The sequence below is a fragment of the Argopecten irradians genome, chromosome 15 (assembly GCF_041381155.1).
Source record: "Argopecten irradians isolate NY chromosome 15, Ai_NY, whole genome shotgun sequence".
NCBI classification, from domain to species: domain Eukaryota; kingdom Metazoa; phylum Mollusca; class Bivalvia; order Pectinida; family Pectinidae; genus Argopecten; species Argopecten irradians.
The window spans coordinates 24,426,846-24,435,381 of NC_091148.1; positions in this window are offsets into that span (position 1 = coordinate 24,426,846).

Genomic DNA, 8,536 nt, shown 5'->3' on the forward strand with positions numbered 1-8,536 from the left:
TTTGTTCAAATGAATGACCTTGACTTCCATTCAAGGTCACAGGGGTCAAATAGACTAAAATCTTTAAAAGACTTCTTCTTAATACCCAAACAGTCCTAGGGACATGATATTGGGCCTATGGTATGATGGGATCAAGGGCTACCAAGTTTGTTCAAAAAAATGACCTTGACCTTGATTCAAGGTCACAGGGGTCAAAAAGGCTAAAATCTTTAAGCGACTTCTTTTTTAATAACCAAGAGGCAAAGAGGCCTCTAATGTGCCCATTGGGCCCTTGTGAAAATGTCCTGATCAAGCAGGTGGTAGGCTAGTGGTAAAATGGTAACATGTTGATCCATCATTATGGACTATTTTGTGTAGAAACTGTAACAAGAGGCCCAGACAAATTTATGTTCTGTTATGGCTAAATTTGGTTACAATCCATGCAGAACTCTAGGACAAGTAGCGATTTAAAGGATTTACCTCTATTTCCCCCTATTGGCCCCACCCCTCTTGCCCTCGGGGGATCAGAGCCAAAATTCATACAAGTTCTGTTCCCCTTCCCCCAAGGATGTTTCTGGTCAAATTTGGTTACAATCCATGCAGAACTCTAGGACAAGTAGCTATTTTATAGGATTTACCTCTATTCCCCTATTGGGCCCCGCCCCTCTTGCCCCCGGGGGATCAGAGCCAAAATTTATACAAGTTCTGTTCCCCTTTTGCCAAGGATGTTTGTGGCCAAATTTGGTTACAATCCATGCAGAACTCTAGGACAAGTAGCGATTTATAGGATTTACCTCTATTTCCCCTATTGGGCCCCACCCCTCTTGCCTCCATGGGGTCAGAGCCAAAATTTATACAAGTTCTGTTCCCCTTCCCCCAAGGATGTTTGTGGCCAAATTTGGTTACAATCCATGCAGAACTCTAGGACAAGTAGCGATTTATAGGATTTACCTCTATTTCTCCTATTGTGCCCCGCCCCTCCTGCCCCTGGGGGGTCAGAGCCAAAATTTATTCAAGTTATGTTCCCCTTCCCCCAAGGATGTTTGTGGCAAAAATTTGGTTACAATCCATGCAGAACTCAAGGACAAGTAGCGTTTTTATAGGATTTACCTCTATTTCCCTTATTGGGCCCCGCCCTCCTGCCCCTGGGGGGTCAGAGCATAAATTTATACAAGTTCTGTTCCCCTACTGCTAAGGATGTTTGTGGTTAAATTTGGTTACAATCCATGCAGAACTCTAGGACAAGTAGCGTTTTATAGGATTTACCTTTATTTTCCCTATTGGGCCCCGCCCCTCCCTGCCCCTGGGGGGGTCAGAGCCAAAATTTATACAAGTTCTGTTCCCCTTCCCCCAAGGATGTTTGTGGCCAAATTTGGTTACAATCCATGCAGAAACTCTATGACAAGTAGCGATTTAAAGGAAATGTTGACGGACGACGGACGCTGCGCCATGACATAAGCACACCGGCCCTTCGGGCCAGGTGAGCTAAAAATCAAATTCACTGACTACCATGAAACTGTGTATGTGGATTTTTTTTATTAATATCTTTATCAAGAATCATACAAAAGATATACAATTTCTGAAATAACAGGAACATATTCAGTTTAAAGACAAAACACAATATCATATGGCAGTTACAGTTGCAACATATCATTGTTCATAGAACGATTTTGATTAAGACTGGTCCAAGGGTTGTCTCCCCTGGCAAAAATCAACACGATTAGTTAAGCACAAGTTGCCCATAATGAATAAAGCTTTAGCGTATCTATTTAATATGTAAACGAAAATTTCAACATTAACAAGCTTTGTTTCTACATCTTTAGGCTGTTCAAGAGTCTCGCATTGCTCATAGTGAGAAAACCTCAAATTTTCTGAACTTTGTTATTTATTAATCACTGAAAATGACGATAGATTTTATGTACATAAGCTTTTTCTCACTGAAAATGACTATAAACTGAATTGTGACTCAATGCTGTCAAAGGAATCCACCCATACTTAGTGCATACTGAAATGAAAACATGTAATTTGAATGTAAATAAGAATGGCTCTAGATTTTACAAAGGAAGTGAAAAAAAAATTCATATGCATTTACTTCACTATTCACGCTAAACATTATTTGAGGAAAAAGTTTTCATACACAAATCAACAGCTTTTTAATTAACTTTGTCACTTTCTAGAGACAGATTTATCTTAGAAACTGTTGGGTATAATATTTTCCGTCTTTGCATGTAACAGAGTTATTTCCCTTGTGTTAAGGTATTGATTGTGACATCATTTATTTTATAAGTGAAACACTGATGTTAGAATTGCAAAAACATGAGTGGCTTTCGTTTATATTTACCGTTGGTTAAAGTCATTATTTCGTGTATAAACCCTGACGGACCTGCAGTTTTTGATACAGGCCTGTGAGGACAGACCTGTGAGGGTTTTTTCAAGACACAATCTGAAAACAATATAAAATCACCAGGTTCTTCTTAAATTCATAAACCAACAACTAGGTCAAACCTGTTAAACGTATAATCGAAAACGGCCATGATGTCACAATCAACACCTAACCGCAATTGTAGATAATTCTCCATGTGCACAGACAGAATACAATGTATATATAAGGCAAGAAAAAAAGTCTGTTTAGGGTTACATTGCCAAAAAAAAAATAGGGTTTGTAGGTCGGAAGGATTTTTTTTTTCAAGTGGTCTTTCACTCTAAAATGAGTCTAAGATTGAAATCCTGACTTTTCTTTTTTTTTCGAAGAAAAGCGGAGAAAAAAATAATAGGGTCGGGGGATAAAAAAATTTGGGTAGGTCGGGTAACCCTTAACAGACATATTATTTTTTTGGTCTAAAGCCTTGCGTCTACGGGTATTGAAATGCTAGTATTTGTGTTCCTGACGTATCATTTAAACATTACACAAAACTTCAACTTAGAAAAAAAAACTTTTGACTTAATTGATATTTACTTAATGTACATACAGGGACCAGTGGATTGAGTGACATTCTAAAATGATACAAATAAATCTCTTTAAAGTATACTAACAATGATATACAACATGAAAACATTAACAATAAAAATCACATTTACACTAGATATTAACAGTGAAGGAATGTTTGTAATGGATATATTCAACAAGTCATATAATACAGTATTTGAACCAAGTAGCAACCAGTATCGCTTTTAAGAAATGCATTTTATTCTAATTGGGCAAAAAAAACCAAAAAAACCTTCAAATTATGAATGTGACATAAGCTACTAGGTACTATTTGATCAAATACGGTGGTCGTTAATCTCGAACTTAAATCACAAACTTGTTTTACACAAATTGTAAACCTGCAAATATGGTCTAAAAGTAAACGTGTAGTTTGCAAAAGCTTGACAAAAAATTATTATTAAGTAAGCTGGTTTTGTTTTATACCCGATTTCTAAGTACACCGTAAGTGGTTATTAAGTTGGCTTGATGAATTCTTTATATATATGTGCACTAAAATGGTATATGATGGTAAAATTACTAATCAATTGAAAACAAACATAGCATTACAGTTATAGACTCTAATAATTGCATTGGAAAGCCAAAGATAAATTTGCGTAAAACTATGCATCAGGCAAAATATGATATATAAATATGACAAGAAACCAGAAACAATTTTGTACCATGGTACATATAAATATATATCGGTAAACAATATATGGCATTAAAATCAGGCATTAGCTGATGTATACTTTCAACAAAAACTCTAGAATTCAAATGAAGGGAAGTATCTCTTAACATACAGATCCAAATGACATTTCTGACTTTAGTTAGTTAGTACTTTTAAAACACCTGACAGGTATTCTGACGAGATCAATAATTTATACAACCATAAAAGTTTATTGAATATTAATCATAACAGCTTCAAAGGAGGTTTGTTAATTTATTATACAACTCATTGACACAGTTGTCTGTTACACATCTAGGAGGTTTGTAATTATAGCAGTACCGACCAGGCACGTAAGAACGCTGTACTGTTATATTGAGATATGACTTTTCTTTAATAAATCCTTACCCCTTGAAGGCACTTTTGAAAAATCTTCTGAATTAAAAAGCATAGAAAAGCTAAAGTTCATAAAAAAATTTACAGGGGTTCAATAGATCACTCAATTATGGTATCCTAGTATCACCTGGCATACTAAACCGAGGTGTAGAGAGACCACTCACATCCAACACATTATCATGATTGTAGTTTAGCTCAGATAAATATCCTAGATTATCCAAAAATCCTGTATAGTAAATAGCTCTGTTTAAAAGGGTGTTTCATTACAAAGGCAACCTGACCATCATGGTATTTGATACCGCAGTGTAATGTAGTAAATGTATACTGGACAGGCCTTCAGACACCAATACAATAGTATAAGGTCTGTTCAATAAAACATTAACCTGACCCCATCACTCTAAAATAAATCTATATTTTCTAAGTTATTACAGAACACAATGGAATCATAGAGGGTAAGTTTCATTGTGTGTCCTTTCGGAGCGAAGATTCAGTAGATATAACGCAGAGTTTAATCTGAAAAAAAAAACGGCCATTTAGTACACAAGCAGCAGTGATCGTAATAAACGGGTGGTTATTTTACAGATCGAGATGGACACTGTGGCAAATTCCATTGTGGTGATCAATATGTTAACAGATCATTAGTGTGACTATACCTATTCATGCACAAGGGTCTAAATTTAGATATAAAATAAATTGGCCCTCAAGATGAGCCATCAATCTCGGCTGTCTCCAATCAATTAGAACACCAGTACCTTATATGGAGCTAAATGGAGCGTGAAAGCTCGTGCATTACAGAAAGACAAATGATTGTATCATTAGGTATGGTATCTTCCAAACGACCTTCAAACACTTCAATAGCTAAAAACCATCTGATCTATAACTAGTGGGGGAGAGAGAGGGCAGAATTTGATAAAGTGACTTGTCAATCTCTTTGTATGGTTTGGTTTTTTATTCATCCTTATCATCGATCAGCAAACCTTTCCGAACACTCATGCTGTATATGCACGTGTTATTGCATGTATTTCATTTTTATTATTTGTGGCGCTAGTTGTGGGTTGTGTTGAGGAATCCATGAAAATTTGATCGACGATTGCCTATTTGACTTGATTCGTTATGTTTATGGTTTTGAAAGTGATTTAGTTGCTACACCGCCGACAAATGGTAATTCAATCAATTAAAACCAGGAGCAGGTGGATTAGTATTTTATTCAGTAAAAAAAGTTACCTATTTTACACTATTACAATTATGATCGTAAACGGCGACTAAATTTAGGATATTATCTTTTCTTTCTTCCTAACTTACTTTCTTCTTCCTAAGTCTTCCTCGACACCACCTCAATTGTGGCCTTCGGTTGAGCACTTTCCCTGTGATGAAGACTCTGGGTTCTGTCCTCTGGCCGAGACACACCAAAGTCTATACAAGTGGTAGTTTCCGCTCTTGCTTAGCGCTCAGCATTAAGAGAGTGGGATGACTGGTATGGTTAGCTTGCTGAGCAGGTGGGACGTATTGCTTGATGTCTTTGGCGGCATACTTCAGTGATATAGATATGGATTTATAATGTTTTAATGATAGTTTTTCATGCTGCTCAACTTACGAGAATATAATAATGATCGATCATGGTCCGAGTACGAGATCTAGTCGCAATTTCAATCTAACTTTGTGAAGAACATTATCGATTGGATAAGTATAAATGGTAAAGAAAATCTACATCCATCCTTCAATCGATGTTTTCAAAATGTGGGAGCATGAAGAAATCTGACATCACATTTCGTTTGGTGACTGAGTAGATCTCAGTTCACGTATTAAGTCGTGTCTTCAAACTTTTGCAACTTTTAATGGGCTTGCTTATATCATATAAAACTGTGTAAGGGTAAAAAGGCTATACTTGTATGGATCTGTATATTTTATTATAAACTATCGACATAAATGTCAATAAGGAAAATAGAAAAATACCTGTTTTGGGAGACTGCGGTATATTCGTTTTGTGTCTTCTTGCATAATGAAACTCTTGCCCTTTTATAGTGCTTTATCACTGAAGCATGCCGCCAAAGACACCAAGTAACACCCCACCCGGTCACATTATACTGACAACGGGCGAACCAGTCGTCTCACTCTCTCTATGCTGAGCTTGGAAGCCTATAGTCATTAGTGATAACATGTGATTATTGCTACACAAACGTTTACAAAGAGATTACTAAATGTAAACCGAATCATGATTTTGAATGCGTAGCTGGAGCCTCAATTGAAAAAAATGTGAAAAACATTATAAAAAAAAAAAAAAAAATCAGAAAAAGAATAAAAAAGAAATAAACAAAAACCCTCGTCATTTTCTTATGGACTTACAAGGATAGTTCATCGGGCAAAATTTTAAAAAAATACCAAAGGTACGGTGGCTGATTTATGCCATTTCGTATTTTCGTCTTTTCGCCCCGAAAAGACGAAAATTAAATATCTTAATTTTCGTTTTTTTCGTCTTTTCGCCCCGAAAAGACGAAAATTAACAAATTTAAATTTCGTCTTTTCGCGGCGAAAAGACGAAAAGCACGAAAAGCGTCAAACACGAAAAGACGAAAGTGAAGCACGCTAATTAGCGCCTTTAATTTTCGTCTTTTTCGAAAAGCCTTAACAAACCTTAATTTCGTCTTTTCGTCTTTTCGCCCGAAAAGACGAAAATTAACAAACCTTAATTTTCGTCTTTTCGTCTTTTCGCCCCGAAAAGACGAAAATTAACCAACCTTAAATTTTCGTCTTTTCGTCTTTTCGCCTTTTCGCCCCGAAAAAATACAAATTACAGATGTATACTTTGTCATCTATCATATTACGACGAAGATTATAATGTAATTTCTAATGCACAATTATGATGAAGACCATGTCGTTATGTATGTAGTCAAAATGTCTTTTCAAAATAATACACAGTACATTGTACCTACTGATTGACTGTTCTAATTAACTGTATTTGAGCAATTTCTTGGGTACATAGTCCTTCCTTTAAACTCAAAGTCTTTCACGAGTTGTCTTTCATAAATTATTTTGTTAACTAAGTTAATTCCCGTGGTTCAAACGCTTTCAAATATTACCCGAGAGCCGGACTACTTTTTTTTTACAAAGTTGTGTAGGGGAGGCAACTCATCTAAGTGCTTGTTTAGCATCTTATGTTCATTATGATCCTAAATATACCACGGAAAATGTTTAAGATAAACGTAATTGCTAAAGAGGCGATTACAACACAAAAAATAAGATATTAATGAATTTTAAAAAATGTATCAATCATGCAAAAGGATTTGCGGAATGATGATCTTGTTAGTGGCACGTGGCATATGCCACGTGTGAGAAATCTACGTAACTGCTGATAAACATACATTTTGACAGACTTCTGTTTTAAAACTTCTAATCTTAGTTATAGATGAAGATACTTGTAATACTATCAATTAATAAATCGATTGTTATCATAAACTTCTTTGATGCTTCCATATTGAACAATTAAGTCAATATTTAAGATAAAAAGATTTCAAAATGACTTCCACACGGACCGGAAGGCGAAAAGACTAAAAAGACGAAAAAAATAAGGTTTGTTAAATTTTCGTCTTTTCGGGGCGAAAAGACGAAAAGACGAAATTTAAGGTTTGTTAAATTTCGTCTTTTCGGGGCGAAAAGACGAAAAGACGAAAAGACGAAAATTGAGGTTTGTTAAATTTCGTCTTTTCGGGGCGAAAAGACGAAAAGACGAAAAGACGACGAGAATTTTGAAGGCGATAAGACGAGAATCAAAGTCGCTAATTAGCTTGTATCACTTTCGTCTTTTCGTGTTTGACTTTTCGTCTTTTCGTCTTTTCGCCGCGAAAAGACGAAATTTAAATTTGTTAAATTTCGTCTTTTCGGGGCGAAAAGACGAAAAGACGAAAATTAAGGTTTCTTAATTCTCGTCTTTTCGGGGCGAAAAGACGAAAAGACGAAATGGCACAAATCAGCCACCGTACAAAGGATACCATGTTACGCATGTATGGAAATTCTAAGTGTGACTGTAAACTATTCCCGTCTAAACCTATGTTTAATGTACATACCAGCATACTACACTAAGGATGGAATCAACACAAAGTTTTGGAGATACGGAGATTTGGAGATAAAGAGTACAGTATTCTGTGGAAACAAACAAAGGAAATTAACTCCTGAGAACAATAAGGAGAAGATTTCAAATCACCAAGTTTTCACATTGATGTCACCAAACACGTAAATCAAAAGGAAGAGCTGTACAAGAGGAACTAGCAACAGAGGTGTACAGGGACGGAATCCACATAACAGTCATACTAATGTGTAATGTACAAGTTTTTACTATTCATCAAGCGCCAAATGGAAAAGTATATAAGGACTGTTATTAGGCAAGAATTTCCTATTAAATAAATATTAACCCAATTTTAATATTATAATACTTGTATTTAGTTTACACTCGCTTCCGAAACAAGCTAGTGCAACTTATACAAATCATCTTTCGATGGCCCGAATGAAAGCGCGCGAGGCGGGGTCTTAGAGTGGTG